Here is a 22,311-nt window from a genome sequence, read left to right on the forward strand (position 1 = left end):
GGGACTTACGACCACAACAGTTGAGTCTCATAGTGCTCAGAGCCATTTGAACCATTTTTGAACTACATATGCGCGAGGCTGCTTTTACCTTATATTATACCGCTCAGGCACCGCCATCGCTCCACCACGACCGGCCCAGCCAACTCCATACACAAGACTGCCCGCTAGCAACTACTTACTACTACTAACAACACTGCTCTCTGGCCTGAAATTCTCTTATACCTTACATATCGCAGGCAGCGCGTGAGCAATACATCGAAATTACATCTGCTCGAGTGCGCTAGCAACAAATTTCTTAATCATGGACCTCTTACAATGTGTCTAGTTCCAACTATTATACCGCGCTCACAGTCTGTTAGTTCCCGTGGTGTGGCCATAATCACATCAGACACCTTTTCACATGAATCACTGGAGTACAAATGACAGCTCCAGCCATGCACTGTCCTTTTATACCTTGTGTACGCAGTACGACCGCCAACTATATGTGTAGATATCGCTATCCCATGATTTCTCTCACCTCAGTGAATACTTGCGAGGTGCCGGGGCTAGCAGTGTATTTAACACTAAATTCTTCTAGAATCTACATATGTAAATGATACTCTAAGCCCCCCTATTCTAACTCCGACTTTTGCTGTTGCACATGGATTAAAAAGAAACGCAAACTGACTGTAATCGACCCAGCAAGTGGAGTACAAAAGAGTTTGGCACCTGCAATAATTTGATTTGATAAATAAGTTAAATAAAGGAAAGTTTCATTAACGTAGTGAGAAATGATAGGGTTGCTCTACCGATTAATAGAATGAAAGTTCTGTCCAAAATAACAATATGATTTATATAACTCAAAATAATGAACAAAAACACATGAAACATTTACAATACATCAAAGTGGCTCAAATTGGATACTCAAATAAATGCTGTGAAGGTGAAGTTGTCCCTAAACTAGATTGTGAAATTTATGACGAAGTGGTATGTGTAGCCAATTCCTTGCAACTCAAGTCATAAGAGAGACACACAGCCAACCCAGCATTAATTGCTGCTTCATTAGTGAGAACTCAGACAATGAACACCCAAGACAGATCAAGGTTAGAAAAGACAAACAGGCACGCTCTGCTGAGCTCGGATTATCACCCAGCAAAATTGTCTGCTTTGCTGGTGCTGCGGACATATGTTACCAAGCTGTCTTCTTAACTGCACGGACACGATCTGGCATACCAGAGGCGATGGCTGGTTGCTTCGACGTCCCGTCGTGGTGATGATAATGTCGCGAGTATAGCCCGAAACAAATTATCCTGGCCTGGTTGTTCCAGACTAAGGACTTCCTAGCAATCCAAATGCGCCTCTGAGGGAGAGGAAGAAGGCTCGCCACACAATCACTGACAGTACAGTGATTGATTTTAACAAGCGAAGTCACACAGTAACTCCGATACAGTCAACTTTAGCCAAAACTGCTCAAGACAGACAACATAGGCCTCTTGTATGCAGAACGCTCAATTGCCAACTGTACTGGGAAAGTTTTTTGAACTCGAAACTTCAGCAACTTCGTCAAACAGTTACAATTAAATAAAAGTATATTAGACAGCCAACGGCAGGCAGGCTGTCCAGAGCAGCGAGAGCTCAGTCTTGTAACCTACTCCGACCGAAAGGCGAGAGCCGACTACCCCACAAGAGCACCCGTACAAACCGAACACAGAACATTCCCGCCCCCATGACAGTGGCCGTGGCTAACCGTTCCAATCAGCAACTCGAAAACCGGCGGAAAATTCCACTCTATTGCCGGAGCACTACCATTCCACCAATGGAGATTCTTGGCGCCAATTTCTGCGCTGATTTTGCTACGTCACGGAGCTATGCCCAGAGCAAGCCAATCACAGTTACGATTTTGCAGAAAGCGCGGGAATTTGCCCGCCACAACTGCCTGGGTACACAAGTCATTCCCACACCTCGCTGGTAGCCCGCCAGAAAGTGTTTTCGCTAAGTTTCTGCGAAGTAACGGAACCTCTAGCCCAGCCGCTACTTCAGGCCCCTGCGAGCGTGTCTCCGCAGCTATTCTACAATGTCGGTGTCTGGAAAGCATTCACTAAACTCCCTCACACCCGTCGGCTTACCCTTTCAAGATCAGCAGAGCCCGCCTGTCACCGGACCACCCGGGTGACGAGAGACGCTGCGTGGGAAGTCCGCGTGTGAAGGAATAGCAACTTTTCACCACATGCAATTAGAGAGGAAAATCGTAAGACAGAAATATGAGAGGGGGCTCATGCCACCTCTCATACTAAGGGTGATGACTAAATATGCATGTTTGAGAAATAAAATATTTTACAGCAATAGTCTCGTTATTTTATAGCCACACCTCGGATTATCGATACGGCTAAAAGCTCATGCAGAGCATTTAGAACAATGTTCGATGACGGTGAAAGTGCTTCGTATCTCGGGATGACGTTCACTGTTAAGGAAGCAGAAATTTCAGAACATACAGGTATGCGGGACAAGACGCACGATGGGGGCGGTGGCGGGGCAGGGTGCAGACGGGCGAGGGTTTTAAAGGGCGTGGTGTGGAGTGGGGAGGTTGGGGGTCGATAATTTGCGCGGCACAGCACAGCACAGCGCAGCGCCAATTTAGCCGCAGAGGGCGGCGTTGCAGCCGGCGGCGTAACGCGTTTTGCCGTCGCCTAGCAACGCGGTCTCTCCTCATTTGGGCCAGAAAATTGTCTGCCGATGATGGAGATGCGTTTATTTAGGGCGCGCCTTACGTCTCTTGAGCGGCCCCCGCCGCCCCTTTCTAACGGTCACACAGAGAAGACGCTCTGGCCGCCGCCGCTTCCGGCGAAATACAGCTGGATAAGCAGCTCCCCTTCTACGGGCGTTTCTCGCCTTCCAGCGGCAACCGAATCTTCGGGCCGGCTTCATGAATGCAAATAACTAGTTAAGTCGCCGCGGCAGTTACCGGCTGCTCTGAGCGGAGGCGGCTGAGCCAGCTGAACCTCGGTGGCCAAGGTCGCAGTGGGGGCACGTCTGGCGCTCCAGTTCCGTAAAGGGCCCGCCCTTTACCCCATCTCCCTTCCTTCTCTGTGCTTATAGATCAATAGGATTTGAGCTGTATACCCACACAGCCATCTACACACAGTTTATAATATTTAGTAATTAATTCTTAAAATTTCGTAGCGCGTTGTTTAGATGGTTTACTTCAGTCAGATACAACGTTTTTGTTTAATTACTTGGTGAGTTACAACTTGCTAGAACTTAATAATGGAATAAAGATCGGCTCACCTAATTCTACATCTACGTACATACTCCGCAATCCACTATACGGTGCGTCGCGGAGGGTACCTCGTACCACAACTAGCATCTTTTTTCCCTGTTCCACTCCCAAACAGAACGAGGGAAAAATGACTGCCTACATGCCTCAGTACGAGCCCTAATCTCTCTTATCTTATCTTTGTCGTCTTTCCGCGAAATGCAAATTGGCGGCAGTAAAATTGTACTGCAGTCAGCCTCAAATGCTGGTTCTCCAAATTTCCTCAGTAGCGATTCACGAAAAGAACGCCTCCTTTCCTCTAGAGATTCCCACCCGAGTTCCTGAAGCATTTCCGTAACACTTGCGTGATGATCAAACCTACCAGTAGCAAATCTAGAAGCCCGCCTCTGAATTGCTTCTACGTCCTCCCTCAATCCGACCTGATAGGGATCCCAAACGCTCGAGCAGTACTCAAGAATAGGTCGTATTATTGTTTTATAAGCGGTCTCCTTCACAGATGAACCACATCTTCCCAAAATTCTACCAATGAACCGAAGACGATTATCCGCCTTCCCCACAACTGTCTTTACATGCTTGTCCCACTTCATATCGCTCTGCAGTGTTACGCCCAAATATTTAATCGACGTGACTGTGTCAAGCGCTACACTACTAATGTAGTATTCAGACATTATAGGATTCTTTTCCCTATTCATCTGCATTAATTTACATTTATCTATGTTTAGAGTTAGCTGCCATTCTTTACACCAATCACAAATCCTGTCCAAGTCATCTTGTATCCTCCTACAGTCACTCAACGACGACACCTTCCCGTACACCACAGCATCATCAGCAAACAGCCGCAAATTGTTATCCACCCTATAAAAAATATCATTTATGCAGATAGAAAACAACAGTGGACCTACCACACTTCCCTGCGGCACTCCAGATGATACCCTCACCTCCGATGAACACTCACCATCGAGGACAACGTACTGGGTTCTATTACTTAAGAAGTCTTCGAGCCACTCACATACTTGGGAACCAGTCGCATATGCTCGTACCTTAGTTAGGAGTCTGCAGTGGGGCACTGAGTCAAACGCTTTCCGGAAGTCAAGGAATATGGCATTCGTCTGATACCTTTCATCCATGGTTCGCAAGATATCATGTGAAAAAATGGCGAGTCGCGTTTCGCAGGAGCGATGCTTTCTAAAGCCGTGCTGATGCATGGACAGCAACTTCTCTGTCTCAAGGAAATTCACTGTATTCAAACTGAGAATATGTTCGAGAATCCTGCAACAACCCGATGTTAAGGATATTGGTCTGTAATTTTGAGGATCCGTCCTTCTAGCCTTTTTATGTAGAGGCGTCACCTGCGCTTTATCCTAGTCTCTCGGTACTTTACGTTGGGCAAGAGATTCGCAATAAATGCAAGCTAAGTAAGGAGCCAATGCAATAGAGCACTCTCTGTAAAACTGAATTGGAATCCCATCAGGACCTGGCGATTTACTTATTTTCAACCCATTCAGCTGCTTCACAACCCCAGGGATGTGTATCACTATGTCCTCCATACGGGAATCTGTACGAGACTCAAACGGCGGTATGTTTGTACGATGCTCCTGCGTGAAAGATTTCTCAAATGCTAAATTTAAAATTTCAGCTTTCGTTTTGCCGTCTTCCGTTGCCAGGCCAAACTGATCAGTGAGTGACTGGATGGAAGCCTTCGACCTGCTTATCGATTTTACGTAAGACAAGAATTTCCTTGGGTTTTCAGCAAGATCTTTTGCTAAGGTATGACTGTGGTAGTGGTTGAATGCTTCGAGCATCGCTCTTTTTACAGCAGCACGAATCTCTACTAACTTATGCCTGTCCTCATTCCCCCGATCCTTCTTGTACCGCGAGTGGTATTGCCTTTGCTTCCTGAGCATTCTCCGAATTGCGTTGTTAAACCACGGTGGGTCTTTTCCGTCCGTAACCCACTTTTTCGGCACATACTTGTCCAATGCGTGATTTACAATGTCTTTAAAATTTGCCCATAATTCTTCCACGTCCATCGTACCGGAAGTAAATGAAGTCGATTCATTTACTAAGTGGGATGCTAGAAACTGCTTATCTGCTCTTTCTAGTAAGAATACTCTCCTAGCCTTCTTGACCGACCTTTTAACTTTCGTAACCATAGTTGTAATGACAACATCATGATCACTAATCCCTGTCTCAACACTGACACCGTCAATGAGGTCTGGTCTGTTCGTGGCTACCAGATCTAAAATATTTCCTTTTCGCGAGTACACAGCTATTGTTTTGTTTAATGTTCAAATGTGTGTGAAATCTTACGGGACTTAACTGCTAAGGTCACCAGTCCCTAAGCTTACATACTACTTAACCTAAATTATCCTAAGGACAAACACACACAAACATGCCCGAGGCAGGATTCGAACCTCCGCCGGGACCAGCCGCACAGTCCATGACTGCAGCGCCGCAGACCGCTAGAATAATCCCGCGCGGCTTTGTTTAATTACCCCAACGTGTTTCACGACAGTTGTGGCGGCCTCGGGGGCTTTTTGTTATCTTCCGAAATACACACCTGCAAGTTATTTTTAGATTAATCAATATGATACAGCAGATATTGTTGACGAGTAAATTGTATGTGCCCTCTGTCTTTTATTTTGCATTGTGTGTTTCCTGTGGTTGCCAGCTAAAATCAGCCACAGGTCTAGAGTAGTACACCTGATCATCTGCAAACATGAAGAATGTTAGAAAATCGTCTGCATTGAATTTTTTGTTTATTCTGTTGCTGCGGCTTGGACACATGTGTCCAAAGGGAACATAATAGGACGCAATATTTACAAACGAGTAGGAGATAACGTGAGTAAACACTGTCAAAATTCGAAACATAATCCATGAATAAGAAACTACACGAAATGGTTCGCCATACTTAAGTTTCACAAAACTTTTTTCGACGTCCACAGATTCAGCTCAGCTACACAAAAACACTTTGGTATATATAAAAACAAACTTGTCGCAGCTAAGGACTGGTAAACTTCTAAAACGGTAAGGCCAAAAACAGGCGTATGCCACGAATTTTACCAGAACATGCTTTTTAAAGATCGGATAATTGGATAATGAACAAAAAATTCAATGTAGACAATTGTATAGCATCCCTCATGTTTGCAGATGATACGGTGTACCTGTGGCTGATTTTGTTTTGCAGCCACAGGGCACACACATTATAAAATAAAAGGCAAGGTGCAAATGCAGTTTAAATTACATCAAAATTTGATGTATCATATTCCTTAACCTAGAATTAATCTGTATTTGTGTTCAGGAAAATAATTAAAAAAGTCTGCTGAAGATGCCGAAACTGTGCTGAAACATGTTTGGGTGTATTAACAAAACAATAACTGTGTACTTGTATAAAGGTAGACCCATTCTCAAGTCACTAGTATTTTTTCTGCTAGCACGAGAATTGAGCTCAAAACTGCAACATGAAAGTTAGAACTTAGGTTGAGGATTAGACTTATTAATAAAGGAAAAAAAAATCCTGTATGACTCTGCGACCAGCATGAATATTTTGTGAATAAAACCTTTGAGATCGCTTAATACTCGTATTCACAACATCGTTTCGGCTGCTGCCATCATCATATCGAAACTTATAACTAGCAAAACAAAGTGTCAGTATAATTGAAATCTCTACTCGTGGAGCCGAGTTTAAGATCAGTGTGAAACATCGCCCATAATTTGAGGAATAAATGCCTGAGAAGGCACATCTGAAATACAGCATTGTACGGCAGTGAGTCATGGAGTGTGGGAAAACCGGGAAAGAAGAGAATCGAAGAGCTCGAGATACTATTGTAGGAGTTTTACAATTAGGTTGACGGATAAGGAGAGAAGGGTTTGCAATTTCTTAGACTTCCCCAGCCAGTGCCACTGCCAGTGGTCCGCCTCTTCCCAACACATTTTTCGACATCATATCACGGCGTCTCAGGAAACACCTTATGAAGACGTCCAGCTCCGACTCCGGAATACCGTGTTGGGAAGATACGGAGCACCGGAAGCACACTCCATTCCACGAGATGACAGTGAAGTATCTAAAAAGGAACGAAAATACAGAAAACAAAAGAAGAAGAGAAAAGATGACCTGTCATAACTTCCGTGCAACTAAGGGGATCTGTACAGTCAAAAAATTATAGTTGAAGTTAGAGATTAGAGTATACCAAACAAGGCTTCACACTTGCTAAATTAGTCAGGATCTTTCTAAATGCCCCCATTATTATTATTATTATTATTATTACACACGTTATAGGCCTTTATCAGACCACGTGAAGCATTTATGACTACTTGTTTTTCTTGTTCTTCCAGTACTCTTTCATTCGTTCTCTGAAGGCCCTCTTCCTATCTTCGGTCCTCTTTGGTCTTTGGGCTTTAGGTGCTGTCTTCTCTGACATTACTTCCCACTTGTGTATTCTGCGTCTATAGACACGTATTATTATTATTATAGCTAATTACGTTTTTACTAATAATGCAAATTATTATTATTGTAATTATTATGTAATATTTTGTTATGTGTAAGAAAGGGCCTTAAGACCCTAATGTAGTCATGCAAAAAAGTCCATATAAGTAAAAATGTAAATGTTCATTAGTTTAAAGTCTTTTATCTTCAGTTGCTTTTAGTTTTGACACAACGTTGCATGTGCGTGTTTTTGTAGTCAACTTTTTTGTTATATATAATATATAAATGGGGAACGTTGTTACGAAAAACCTCAAACAGTTCTTTACGGATTTACTTGATATTTTCACATGATCATCACTCATCCCCACTACGGTCGGAGGAAGGCAATGGTAAACCACCTCCACTAGGACCTTGCCTAGTACGGCGGCGCGGGTCTCCTGCGTCGTTCCCCTATGCTCTGTAAAGATGTATGGGACTCATCATCATCATCACTCTAGTAAACATTCGATGGTGATGCACTATACTTTTATAATATATGTATAATAAATAAAAATGTCTGTAGTGTATAATGGAGACGTGTTGTTACCAAATACCTCGAAAAGTTACTTACCGATTTCCTTCAAATTTCAGTGTATATAATACACTCCTGGAAATTGAAATAAGAACACCGTGAATTCATTGTCCCAGGAAGGGGAAACTTTATTGACACGTTCCTGGGGTCAGATACATTACATGATCACACTGACAGAACCACAGGCACATAGACACAGGCAACAGAGCATGCACAATGTCGGCACTAGTACAGTGTATATCCACCTTTCGCAGCAATGCAGGCTGCTATTCTCCCATGGGGACGATCGTAGAGATGCTGGATGTAGTCCTGTGGAACGGCTTGCCATGCCATTTCCACCTGGCGCCTCAGTTGGACCAGCGTTCGTGCTGGACGTGCAGACCGCGTGAGACGACGCTTCATCCAGTCCCAAACATGCTCAATGGGGGACAGATCCGGAGATCTTGCTGGCCAGGGTAGTTGACTTACACCTTCTAGAGCACGTTGGGTGGCACGGGATACATGCGGACGTGCATTGTCCTGTTGGAACAGCAAGTTCCCTTGCCGGTCTAGGAATGGTAGAACGATGGGTTCGATGACGGTTTGGATGTACCGTGCACTATTCAGTGTCCCCTCGACGATCACCAGTGGTGTACGGCCAGTGTAGGAGATCGCTCCCCACACCATGATGCCGGGTGTTGGCCCTGTGTGCCTCGGTCGTATGCAGTCCTGATTGTGGCGCTCACCTGCACGGCGCCAAACACGCATACGACCATCATTGGCACCAAGGCAGAAGCGACTCTCATCGCTGAAGACGACACGTCTCCATTCGTCCCTCCATTCACGCCTGTCGCGACACCACTGGAGGCGGGCTGCACGATGTTGGGGCGTGAGGGGAAGACGGCCTAACGGTGTGCGGGACCGTAGCCCAGCGTCATGGAGACGGTAGCGAATGGTCCTCGCCGATACCCCAGGAGCAACAGTGTCCCTAATTTGCTGGGAAGTGGCGGTACGGTCCCCTACGGCACTGCGTAGGATCCTACGGTCTTGGCGTGCATCCGTGCGTTGCTGCGGTCCGGTCCCAGGTCGACGGGCACGTGCACCTTCCGCCGACCACTGGCGACAACATCGATGTACTGTGGAGACCTCACGCCCCACGTGTTGAGCAATTCGGCGGTACGTCCACCCGGCCTCCCGCATGCCCACTATACGCCCTCGCTCAAAGTCCGTCAACTGCACATACGGTTCACGTCCACGCTGTCGCGGCATGCTACCAGTGTTAAAGACTGCGATGGAGCTCCGTATGCTACGGCAAACTGGCTGACACTGACGGCGGCGGTGCACAAATGCTGCGCAGCTAGCGCCATTCGACGGCCAACACCGCGGTTCCTGGTGTGTCCGCTGTGCCGTGCGTGTGATCATTGCTTGTACAGCCCTCTCGCAGTGTCCGGAGCAAGTATGGTGGGTCTGACACACCGGTGTCAATGTGTTCTTTTTTCCATTTCCAGGAGTGTACATAAGCGTAAGTATAATATTCAATAGGGAAACGTTGTTGGCAAAAATCTCTAAATGTGCTCGACAATTTTACCTTAAACTTTTACAGGAGAGAGTAACAAAAATTCACGTTGGCATTAGCAATATAAATATTTTTTGAACAATACGGGTTTTCTGTTAAACGTGACTGCGAGAAATAAAATGCTCCGCTTTGCTCTGCTGTGAATTTGGCTATCAGTTTTAATTACAATAGTAGGACATTCAAACGAACGATTAGAAAATTTTCTCCCTTACATATTCCTTCTCATTACATACAAATATTTTGTACTCGCGAATGTGCTGTTTCGTATTTTTTCTTCTTCCTCGCAGTCAATTTTCGCAGAAAACAGAAATGTTGTATTTATGCCTTTTCAGCTTATGATTAGGATAATACTAGGGAATGTGAATTTGCAATAACAAGAGCAGTGAACAGAGGGTGAGTAGTGGATGGACTGTGAAAATGAAAGGGGGGGGGGGAGACATGCACGAACGGAACGGAAGGAGGACATCGGCAGAGAGAAAACTGCACACAAGCGGCCCGCATCCAACCAAACAGAAGACTCATGACTAAACAAAGACTTCTTTTTCATGTCTTTGAATCCGTGCTTCAGCGAATAATGTAGTCTTTCCTTGTATAGATGGTGGAGCTTCGACAAGAGGAAAATCTTGCGTGCAATTTACTGTGATATCTCCACTTTTTACATTCAGTTTGCCCTTTATCTTGCTAAACCTTTTGGGACTGGTAGAGGTGATTACACTGGAGGCATGTGTGATTGGAAGTATGGTGTTTCATGATATTCTACAAATGTTACTGGATTTTTTCTTAATATGACATTTTCAGTATTTATTGCTTCAGCCTAGCACGTAACCTGATGACAAATCTAGTTCACCAACATCAGGACATAGCAGAGCGCTGAAAGTGGATTTCAACAAATTAATTACAAAAATAGAACGTGATACTTCTTAGAACTTTGTATATTACCCAGTTTTCTTTCCGACAATAGGTCGCGCCATTTTGAAACTGCAACCATTATTAAAACCAGATATTCGACCATTAGCGCAGGGCGACTAAACAGTTAAGATGCCCTGAAGAGGAGCGTTGCAAAAGCGGACGAAAGGTCTCTCTTAGGAGTCGTTGCAATTTGAAAGTGACGCTGACGAATGCCCAATAGGAATTTATTCAGATTGTCACTGGCCATTGAAGCTTTCCTGCAAGGTTCATTATACCTCAAAGCCAAGATCAAGATATTATTCTGAGTAAGAAGATGTGGTTCGCGGCTCGAAACCAGAGTAACTGTGACGAGAGGAGACAGCGCCAAAGTTGCGTGAACGTGACAGCTGTCGCCGCGCACAGGGTGACGAGTGGGCAATTAGGGCACGGCGTCTGTCATCCGAAAGTTCCTCCGACTCTGCTCGAAGCCGGACGATCTCCTCCCGTTGTCTCGCATTCCTTGAGGATTGATCTTTATTCTGTGCGTCTTGACATGACTGCGCATTAATTGCGAGACGAGCCACAAGTTCCCCAAAGTCTCAGTCACAAATCTAACACTGGCGAGTGATTTAAGGGGTTTGAACATCTTCTCTCTTAAATTTATTAAAGAACATCGTGTGGTTTTAGTGCAGACACTTTCAACCACCGTCTGAAGGCAATGTCTGCCTTCTTGGTGTCATTCAAAAAAATGGTGAAGACAGACATAAGATATTTTACGTATCGGAGACTAGTTAGAATGCTGTGGCTTAACTTTTTATTGTTTGTTCTTTCGAGTGCTTTCTGAGCGCAACTGAAGCATACTGAAATGAGAAACACGAGAAATGTTTAAATGTAGTTCAGTAACATTTTGTTAAAAATCGGAATGCAGTGCACTTGGGAGATTTATTAATTCTGAATTTCCATATAACACGAAAAGAAAATTTTGTTTTTGGTAATAATCACGAAGTATTGAGTTAGTTTTAATTTTCTTAAATGGTCCACAGCCTCGACGTGTTTTGAGGGTGAAAACATGGCCCATGGTTCTATTATCTGTGCAATTCACGAGTTTCAACCTTGGGTCGTTTTCAAGCAACTATCTTCCTTTTACACTATAATACATCGATGGTACATGTGTGTCATATTATGTGTGTTACTTATTTCGACTATATTCTCGACTGACGTAATTATCTCTCTCTTGCACTGAACATTAAATACGACTCGTCAACATGTATCCCCACTGTGCCATATCGCCGATTAAGATAATTTTGTGAATTGTCTGCAACAATTTGATACAATGAAGGCATGTTTAGGAAGGTAAAACATCACATCAACTGTGACGCAATAATTACTATCACAGAAAATAAATGGCTAGCATAGCTACGTATTATTACGATTCAGTAACGAAAAATTCTTCTTAAATTCGTTTGAAAATTTACAAAGGAAGATTGATACATAAAGTACGTGCGTTACATGGAACAGTAATAAATGTTACCCAATAATCGATGGGAATTGTGCCCTCAACAATATTTCATGACGCGTACTCCAGCTTCATAAGCCGAAAGGGGACTGGCACTGTAATTTATCACGCAAAGACTGAGTGTGTAATAAAATGACTGAACTCCAATCCTTCGAAAGCTAATTGTTCGGAGATGGGACACTTCACAGCGACCACAGCAGGGACACATTAAAATCCACGGATGATCAGAATTTTAATGGTAGCTGGTATTAAATCTCCTGTTTTGTCAAAGACAGCTCCATTACTTGCTTTTTTAAAATTTCTTTTACAGTCATGTGCAAAGTCTACATCTACATCTACATCTACACGATTACTCTGCAATTCACATTTAAGTGCTTGGCAGAGGGTTCATCGAACCACAATCATACTATCTCCCTACCATTCCACTCCCGAACAGCGCGCGGGAAAAACGAACACCTAAACCTTTCTGTTCGAGCTCTGATTTCTCTTATTTTATTTTGATGATCTTTCCTACCTATGTAGGTTGGGCTCAACAAAATATTTTCACACTCGGAAGAGAATGTTAGTGACTGAAATTTCGTAAATAGATCTCGCCGCGACGAAAAACGTCTTTGTTTTAATGACTTCCATCCCAACTCGCGTATCATATCTGCCACACTCTCTCCCCTATTACGTGATAATACAAAACGAGCTACCCTTTTTTGCACCCTTTCGATGTCCTGGTAAGGATCCCACACTGCGCAGCAATATTCTAACAGAGGACGAACGAGTGTAGTGTAAGCTGTCGCTTTAGTGGACTTGTTGCATCTTCTAAGTGTCCTGCCAATAAAACGCAACCTTTGGCTCGCCTTCCCCACAATATTATCTATGTGGTCTTTCCAACTGAAGTTGTTCGTAATTTTTACACCCAGGTACTTAGTTGAATTGACAGCCTTGAGAATTGTACTATTTATCGAGTAATCGAATCCCAACGGATTTCTTTTGGAACTCATGTGAATCACCTCACACTTTTCTTTATTTAGCGTCAACTGCCACCTGCCACACCATACAGCAATCTATTCTAAATCGCTATGCACCTGACACTGGTCTTCGGATGACCTTACTAGACGGTAAATTACAGCATCATCTGCGAACAACCTAAGAGAACTGCTCAGTTTGTCACCCAGGTCATTTATATAGATCAGGAACAGCAGAGGTGCCAGGGCGCTTCCCTGGGGAACACCTGATATAACTTCAGTTTTACTCTATGATTTGCCGTCTATTACTACGAACTGCGACCTTCCTGACAGGAAATCACGAATCCAGTCGCACAAGTGAGACAATACCCCATAGGCCCGCAGCTTGATTAGAAGTCACTTGTGAGGAACGGTGTCAAAAGCTTTCTGGAAATCTAGAAATACAGAATCAACTTGAGATCCCCTGTCGATAGCAGCCATTACTTCGTGCGAATAAAGAGTTAGCCGTGTTGCACAAGAATGATGTTTTCTGAAACCATGCTGATTACGTATCAATAGATCGTTCCCTTCCAGGTGATTCATAATGTTTGAATACAGTATATGCTCCAAAACCCTACTGCAAACCGACGTCAATGATATAGGTCTGTAGTTCGATGGATTACTCCTACTACCCTTCTTAAACACTGGTGCGACCTGCGCAATTTTCCAATCTATCCAGATCTATCGGTGAGCGAGCGGTTGTATATGATTGCTAAATAGGGAACTATTGTATCAGCGTAATCTGAAAGGAACCTAATCGGTATACAATCTGGACCTGAAGACTTGCCCGTATCAAGCGATTTGAGTTGCTTCGCAACCCCTAAGGAAACTGCTTCTAAGAAACTCATGCTAGCAGCTGTTCGTGTTTCAAATTCTGGAATATTCCATTCATCTTCCCTGGTGAAGAAATTTCGGAAAACTGCGTTCAATAACTCCGCTTTAGCGGCACAGTCGTCGGTAGCACTACCATCGGCACTGCGCAGCGAAGGTATTGACTGCGTCTTGCCGTTTGTGTACTTTACATACGACCAAAATTTCTTCGGATTTTCTACCAAATTTCGAGACAATGTTTCGTTGTGGAACCTATTAAAGGCATCTCGCATTGAAGTCAGTGCCAAATTTCGCGCGTCTGTAAATTTTAGCCAATCTTTGGGATTTCGCGTTCTTCTGAACTTCGCATGCTTTTTCCGTTGCCTCTGCAACAGCGTTCGGACCTGTTTTGTGTACCATGGGTGATCTGTTCCATCTCTTACCAATTTATAAGGTATGAATCTTTCAATTGCTGTTGCTACTACGAGTATATCATTGAATTTGAGCCACATCTCGTCTACATCACTAATCCCTGTATCAGCTCTGGATTGTTTGTGGCTGAGAGGTCAAGTGTGTTTTCGCAACCATTTACAATTCGCGTGGGTTCGTGGACTAACTGCTCGAAATAATTTTCGGAGAAAGCGTTTAGGACAATCTCGGAAGATGTTTTCTGCCTACCACCGGTTTTGAACAAGCGTTTTTGCCAACATATCGAGAGAAGGTTGAAGTCCCCACCAACTATAACCGTATGAGTGGGGTATTTATTTGTTACGAGTCGACGCTGAGGAGCATAAAAGCTTAGCGAAAGCGGACCTTGATAGCACGAAGAATAACCCAACAAATGAGTTGCATTACATGGAAACAGTAATAGGACTTTAGAATAAGAAGTTATTGCAAAGTTCGAATTGTAATCACAAATGTGGGTATGATGGAGCGCTGATGGAATAGACAAGTCACCAAACGAAGCACTTCCCAACGCAGATAAACTCTTAGAGTTGTGACATGGTCGACCTTGATTAAGTGGTTATCTAGATTATATACGTTGCGCTAAATAGAAGCACTGATTACTAGCGGCGTGGCTAGTTTTAAAAGTTTGAGCGCGATGGCGCCGATGATAGAGTGAAACGGGAAGGCAAATACTTCCTTACGGAGAGAAGAACTCGAGCCACCCGTCAACTAGCCGTACACTGCAGGCTGCGCGTTGTTTAGTGTGTGAACTGGCGGCGTTGGGTTCGACCAGGCTGGACGAAATACACAGTGCAAGGCACTCGATGCGTGTTGCCTTGGCTTAGTTCCAAGTGTAAATGCAGTTGCTCTTCGTTTGCTGTTGAAGCCTCCGCTCCAGATATAGCTTGTGGAACAAGTTATTGCCGACAGTGTGTGTAACGCAGTTAGCTTCGGATGGGGCCCTAAGTGTGGATAATGTATATCGGAGAGGAATTAGAGCACTAGCGATAGATTTACTGGTAATCGCTACCCTGCTCCGAACATTCGTGTTGGAGGAAAGCTGTGTGAAGTTCGGCATCCTTTTTAACAGATATACGTCTGGTAACCGGGATGGCGAAACTCACACAGTTTTGCTCAAGAACGTATTTCTGCTACTCGGTAGTTGTTATCAGTAAATAATGTTTCACTGCCTCTGTCATCGCTAGTGCTGTAATTCCATTCCCATATACGTTAGCAACACCTAGACGACCGTCCGAAGCTGACTGGGTTTTACACACTATCTGAAATAACTGCTGTACAATTTCCTTACGTAGTTTACTGTGAGACATTAATTACTTAGCAAAACAGTCTCTCGCATTAACGGTTAGGAAAATATTCTGCATGGTTCTGAGCTAATTAACATCTAAAATAATAAAGGAAATGAATCTTCAGCATTTTTTTAATTACATAGATGGCCCGTAAACAGAAATACACTCAAATGAGCATACACCTGTCATTCTTTGCAATGAAATTGAACCAAAAAATGATCAATCATTTATTTTGAATGTTTGCTGAGTAATACTGTCAGAATTCAGTTACTTCTAGGTCATTGACTGACATCCCATGAAAATATGATTCTGTTACAACACTCCGCAACAGGCAAAATATATGACACTTTGTAAGTAGGCTGAATCTTTTATGTCCCTTTTTTTAAACTGTACGCACACGATTAATGATCGAGTGACGATTTCCAGGCAGCCTTCAAGTACGCTGTTATTACACCATTACAACAAATCAGAGTCCAACATAAAAACAGAACAACAGTCTAAATGATCGTTTTTGATCACGTATGAGTGACAGAATCCAAGTCTGTTGTAGTGACATTGGTCACGATCACACTAACACAAGTACACAGCCAAAGTTCCACTGTAGCGATACGAGTCCCATGGTGGAGCTTCATTCTTGGCAGCGAGTGGAGCGACGTCGCTGGTGCGGTGCAGCGTAGATGCGAGCAGCAGGCTGTATTCCGCGAAAGCTCTGTCTGATGGGCAGCGTGACATGGTCAGCGCCTCACCCGGAATTGAGTGAAGAGCTGAACTGCAACCACCACCGCAAATGACCGCCGGCAGTTGAGCCACGACTTAAGCCCAGGCGGAGGAAGATCCGGAGGCTCTTGATAAGTGACCCGTTGTAAGCTAATTCCCTCCATAGCAGCGTCGCCGTTGCTGCTTCGCAAGCAAAATTGTTTACGCTCATTACCGCACCCATGATGTAAGCGTACTTCAAAGGCGGGTAAACGGTCTCCGAACTAGGTTCGCCTGCGGGCCAAGGGCAGGCTTCCCGCATGACGCGGACGTTAAGCCGGAAGCCGAAATGGTCGGCGACTGCATGACGATAGACTAGAGAAACTTGGTTTTCAAAGATAGCAAATTTTATGGCAGTCTTCGTTTTTATTAAAAAACTCAGTTTTATCTTTATAATTAGTTCTTTTTAATTTGGCACTAAGACAATTTTTATGATTTGGGCCAGGAACCTATCAAAGGTAGCAGGACCTGTTTCAACAATAGTCTGTATGAATACAAAATTATACTATGAGGTCTGCTCAAAAAATTCCGAAACATACGTAATTTTGCGCCAATGGTATGTTGGAGCGAAATTCAGTTGGTATCCCTTCACACGCCTGTCTTTAATGTGAATTGCCGGGAGTTTCATTGTTGTATGTCTGCTAGTTATTTTTCAGTGCTGTACTGAGTAGAACGTTCTGTCGCACAGTTTGCGAATTTCGAGATGGCAGAGTTAAAGGAGCAATGAGTCTGCATTAAATTTTGCGTGAAACTCAAGAAAATGTTTACAGAGACACACCAAACGATGCAGAAAGCCTACGGTGATGAGTACTTAAGACGTACCCGGTGTTACTAACTGTTCACACGGTTTCAAAATGGCCGGACGGAGGTTTAAAAATTACAAGCGTTCAGACGCCATTCAAAGTCTACCGACGACGCTCATGTCAGGAACGTCAACGAAACTGTGTGTGCTAACCGAGGGCTGACTGCCCGAGAGACTGCAGCATCTATGTCGGATCATGTTATGAGATGCTGTTGCAGCATCTTGGTATGCATCAAGCTGGCGCCAAGTTCGTCCCAGGGCTCATGAGTCAAGACGACAAAGACCTTCTCCTCGCAATCTGTGAAGAGCTTTTGGAGCGCGCTAAAGAGAACGAGATGTTCCTTAAGAGAATCAGAACTGGTGATGAGACGTCTACGGTTATGATGCTGAGACCAAAGTTCAATCTTCACAATGGGTCCGAGACCAAAAAAGGGTCATCAGGCCAGTGCAAATGTCAAAGCGATGCTGGAAATTTTCTTTGACTTTGAACTATTGGTTCACCATGAATTTGCGCCACAGGGACAAACTGTTAATGGATGGTATTATCGGGACACGTTGCAACGCCTGCAAGAATGTGTGAAAAGGAAACGGCTTGAAATGTGGCAAGACCTTTCATGGCCCTTGCATCACGATAATGCACCCGCACATTCATCTCTGTTGGTGCGTGACTATTGCACAAAAATCGAAGTCACTGTGCTGCTTCATCCTCCGTACTCTTCAGACCTGGCCACTGCAGAATTTTCTTTTTCAAAGTTAAAAACCCCGATGAAAGGACGAAGATTTGCAACGATATACGAGATAAAAGAAAATTCGCAGACGACGCTTTGCGCGATCCAGCAGGAGGTGTACCAAGACTGCTTCCGGACGTGGAAACGGCGTTGGGACAGGGGTATCAATTGTGGAGGAGAGTATTTCGAAGGAGACCATGCACGATAAGTAAATGGTAGGCGTAGAAAAATTTTGTGGACAAAATTACGGCATTTTTTGAATATACCAAAGAATGAGTACTAATCTGTGTGGTCTGTAGAAACGAGTATATAGTCTGCATTACGGCGGTCACAGCGAATATTTTCACCGTAGGCGTTTACAAATCTCACACATCACTCCTCCTGTGATTCACATTTGTCGTGCATTCCTGTTTACACATTCTACATCTTTACTATGGGAGACACCCACCAACCGAGACGATACTTCCGTGGACTTGCATAGATTTTAACCTCATATTTGATCCAGATGTGTACCCGCTATGACAACTGACCAGTACTTGATCAGCTGGCGCACTCCCCACGCGCCTACCACTTTTTCCACGGGTGCATAATTTGCCTTTCCTGTAGTTACGAGTCTATCGGCTGTAACTGAACAAGTAATTCATATATTTTTTTCACAGATTACGTTACATGTATACAAATGGTTCATACTTCTTTGTGACTGTACCAATCGTGTTGTACTGCTGAAAGATCCTCGGTAAATCTCGATGATTCGTAGACACCTCCTGTGAAAGTGTATGAACTGCTGGTCCTAAAATTCAATAACAGACACAATGCCAGTAACCGAATGAGATTTTCACTCTGCAGCGGAGTGTGCGCTGATATGCGACTTCCTGGCAGATTAAAACTGTGTGCCCGACCGAGACTCGAACTAGGGACCTTTGCCTTTCACGGGCAAGTGCTCTACCATATGAGCTACTGAAGCACGACTCACGCCCGGTCCTCACAGCTTTACTTCTGCCAGTATCTCGTCTCCTACCTTCCAAACTTTACAGAAGCTCTCCTGCGAAACTTGCAGAACTAGCACTCCTGAAAGAAAGGATATTGCGGAGACATGGCTTAGCCACAGCCTGGGGGATGTTTCCAGAATGAGATTTTCACTCTGCAGCGGAGTGTGCGCCGATATGCGACTTCCTGGCAGATTAAAACTGTGTGTCCGGCCGAGACTCGAAATCGGGACCTTTGCCTTTCGCTGGCAAGTGCTCTACCATCTGAGCTACTGAAGCACGACTCACGCCTGGTCCTCACAGCTTTACTTCTGCCAGTATCTCGTCTCCTACCTTCCAAACTTTACAGAAGCTCTCCTGCGAACCTTGCAGAACTAGCACTCCTGAAAGTTTGGAATGTAGGAGACGAGATACTGACAGAAGTACAGCTGTGAGGACCGGGCGTGAGTCGTGCTTCGGTAGCTCAGATGGTAGAACACTTGCCCGCGAAAGGCAAAGGTCCCGAGTTCGAGTCTCGGTCGGGCACACAGTTTTAATCTGCCAGGAAGTTTCATATCAGCGCACACTCCGCTGCAGAGTGAAAATCTGCAAGGTTCGCAGGAGAGCTTCTGTAAAGTTTGGAAGGTAGGAGACGAGATACTGGCAGAAGTAAAGCTGTGAGGACCGGGCGTGAGTCGTGCTTCGGTAGCTCAGTTGGCAGTCTGCCTTCGGCAGTGACACAGTGCGGACCGTGTTGCCTGCCGGCCGCGCTGTGGTGCGTGCGCCTGTTTGTTTACGCCGGAGCAGCTTCGCGTGTGCGGTGTTGTGAGTCTAGAACGAGATGGCACACTCGTACAGAAAAACGACTTTGAAGTTCAGCTTTGCGAACGACTACACACGACCAAAGGCACACGAGATTGAACGTTTCTTAAGAGAACAGGTAAAAATCGATCGAGAGGAAATCGTGAGAACCAATTTATCGATCGTTTCTAGCGTCGTCTATGTCAAGCTTGTTGACGAGGCTGCTTGCGAAAGACTTCTACAACGATCACCGAACGGGTATCGTTTCTGTCATGCCGACGGGAATGTTGGTGCAGTTACAGTCGATGACGCGGGAATGGGGATCCGCACTATACGAGTCTTCGAACTTCCGTTTGAGGTCTCGTCTGAACTTGTTATCGACGCCTTTCGACCATACGGTACAGTTCTATCCCATGTGGCCGAAAAATGGACGAGTTTTACCACGTACCCCGTTTTAAATGGGGTGAGACAAATACGGATAGAACTGCAAAAGCACGTCCCCTCTTATTTGTACATAGGAGTTTGTCGAGCAATTATAATCTATAATGGGCAACCTCGCACTTGCTCGGGGTGCGGGAAAGAAGCTCACGTCCGCTCGGAAAGCCTCCAGTGACGTTTAGTGCAAACTCCTCGGGATGACGTTCAGGCGCCACAACAGATGACAGTCTTACCGTTGACCTTTGTGAAAGCCCTGAGAGGCGATGTGAGGGAGATTTCCGATGGGCACCAGCAGCTGCCCCCTATAGAGAACATGGACACCAACGGACTGGAACTCCGACCACCGGTTCCACCACAGCACACACAGGACACCACATAAGAGATGCAGCTGACGGCCGCTCCAGGCTCATCGGTGGTGGCTGCCAGTGCTTCCACCGAGAGCGTGATAGGCCAGGACCAAGACGGAGGATACGCAACCCAAACAGCCGATGCGGAAGCAAGGCAACGGAAACAGCGTTCGCCAAAGAGAAGAAAGAAGCGTCGTCTGACTTCTGCTGACGATAGCCATAGTCCCGAGGGGACAGTGGACGACAACGACAGTACCGACCTGAGACCAGTGGATTCAACAGATATCGATATGACGATGCAGGAATTACACAGCGACGATAACTTGAACTCTCCTTCTGGTGACAGAAAGGCAGAAGTGGAGATGACAACTGTCCAACATCAGAGCGGTGACGACGTTGCCTCCCATCCTTCGACCAGTTCCGGAAATATGCTGGGGGACTGGGCGCAAGAAATGGACCAACAGGAACAGAATGAAAATACGAACGCAACGATTGAGGATAGTCCTGGCCAGAGGCCAGGAGGGGTCGGGAAATGCTGAACAACTTAGTGTGGTGAGGAGCGCCGGGGGTGCAGATAGACGCTTAATGACACCGTCCTACAACTGATGAACACACGCCAGGCGTACCGCATTGCCACCATAAACATTAATGGCATTCGGACACCGCTTAAAATTCAAATGCTGAAAGATATGTTACGCGCTGCGGACGTGGATATTGCATTCCTACAAGAAGTGCGTTTCACATCGCCGCCAGAGTTCTACGGCTACGAGGCACATTATTCCGTGCACGATGAAAGTGGATGCGGTGTGTCGATTCTCACCAGGGAAGGAATAGGACTGGAGGATGTCAAGTCTCTCCCTTCGGCACGCGGCATAGCGATCACTGTCGACGGCGTTCGTTTCATCAATTTATACGCGCCATCTGGCTCCACAAAACGAAGAGAAAGGGCGACCTTTTACTCCGAAGAGATAGCACCGTTGTTCGCTGGACACTATGATAACTATATAGTGGGCGGCGACTTTAATTGTGTCGTCGACAAAAAGGACCAAGTACCTCATTATGTGCCATGCGTGGAACTGCGTGCGTAGATTACCGAAATGGCGCTTCTGGATATCTGGGAACTGCAGCATGGCGACAGACCGGGTTATACGTTTGTAACGGGACACTCGGCGAGTAGACTTGATAGAGTGTATATGACACGAACTCTACGGACGGCGATACTGGATGCCGAAATCTGGCCAGCGGCTTTTACGGATCATATGGCGTACGTCTGTACGATTTCACTAACGCGTCAGAAGATATGGCGGTGTAAGGGTCACTGGAAAATGAATTGTGCACTTTACGTGACACTGAATGTCGCCGGACGATAGAGGCGGCCTGGGAGACCTGCGTTCGCCGCCAGTGAGCATACACCTCGGTTCTCCAGTGGTGGATTAAATGCGCAAAACCAACGTTACGGAGAACGTTGATACGGTACGGGCAGGACAAATCGTAGTGGAACCGCACGACGGCTGATTTTTATTTTACAGCCCTGAGGGAGCTGATGACCCAACAACCATCGCCGGAAAGGCACACGGCCATGCGCAGGATAAAAAGTTATTACAGCTGACGAGACTAAGAATGGAAGGTATAATGGTCCGGGCGAGATTGGTGGACACATTGCTGCCGAAACCCCCTCCATGCACCACGTAGTACGTGAACGCCAA

This window comes from Schistocerca cancellata, chromosome 1 (genome assembly GCF_023864275.1).
Source record: "Schistocerca cancellata isolate TAMUIC-IGC-003103 chromosome 1, iqSchCanc2.1, whole genome shotgun sequence".
In the NCBI taxonomy this organism is placed as follows: Eukaryota; Metazoa; Arthropoda; class Insecta; order Orthoptera; family Acrididae; genus Schistocerca; species Schistocerca cancellata.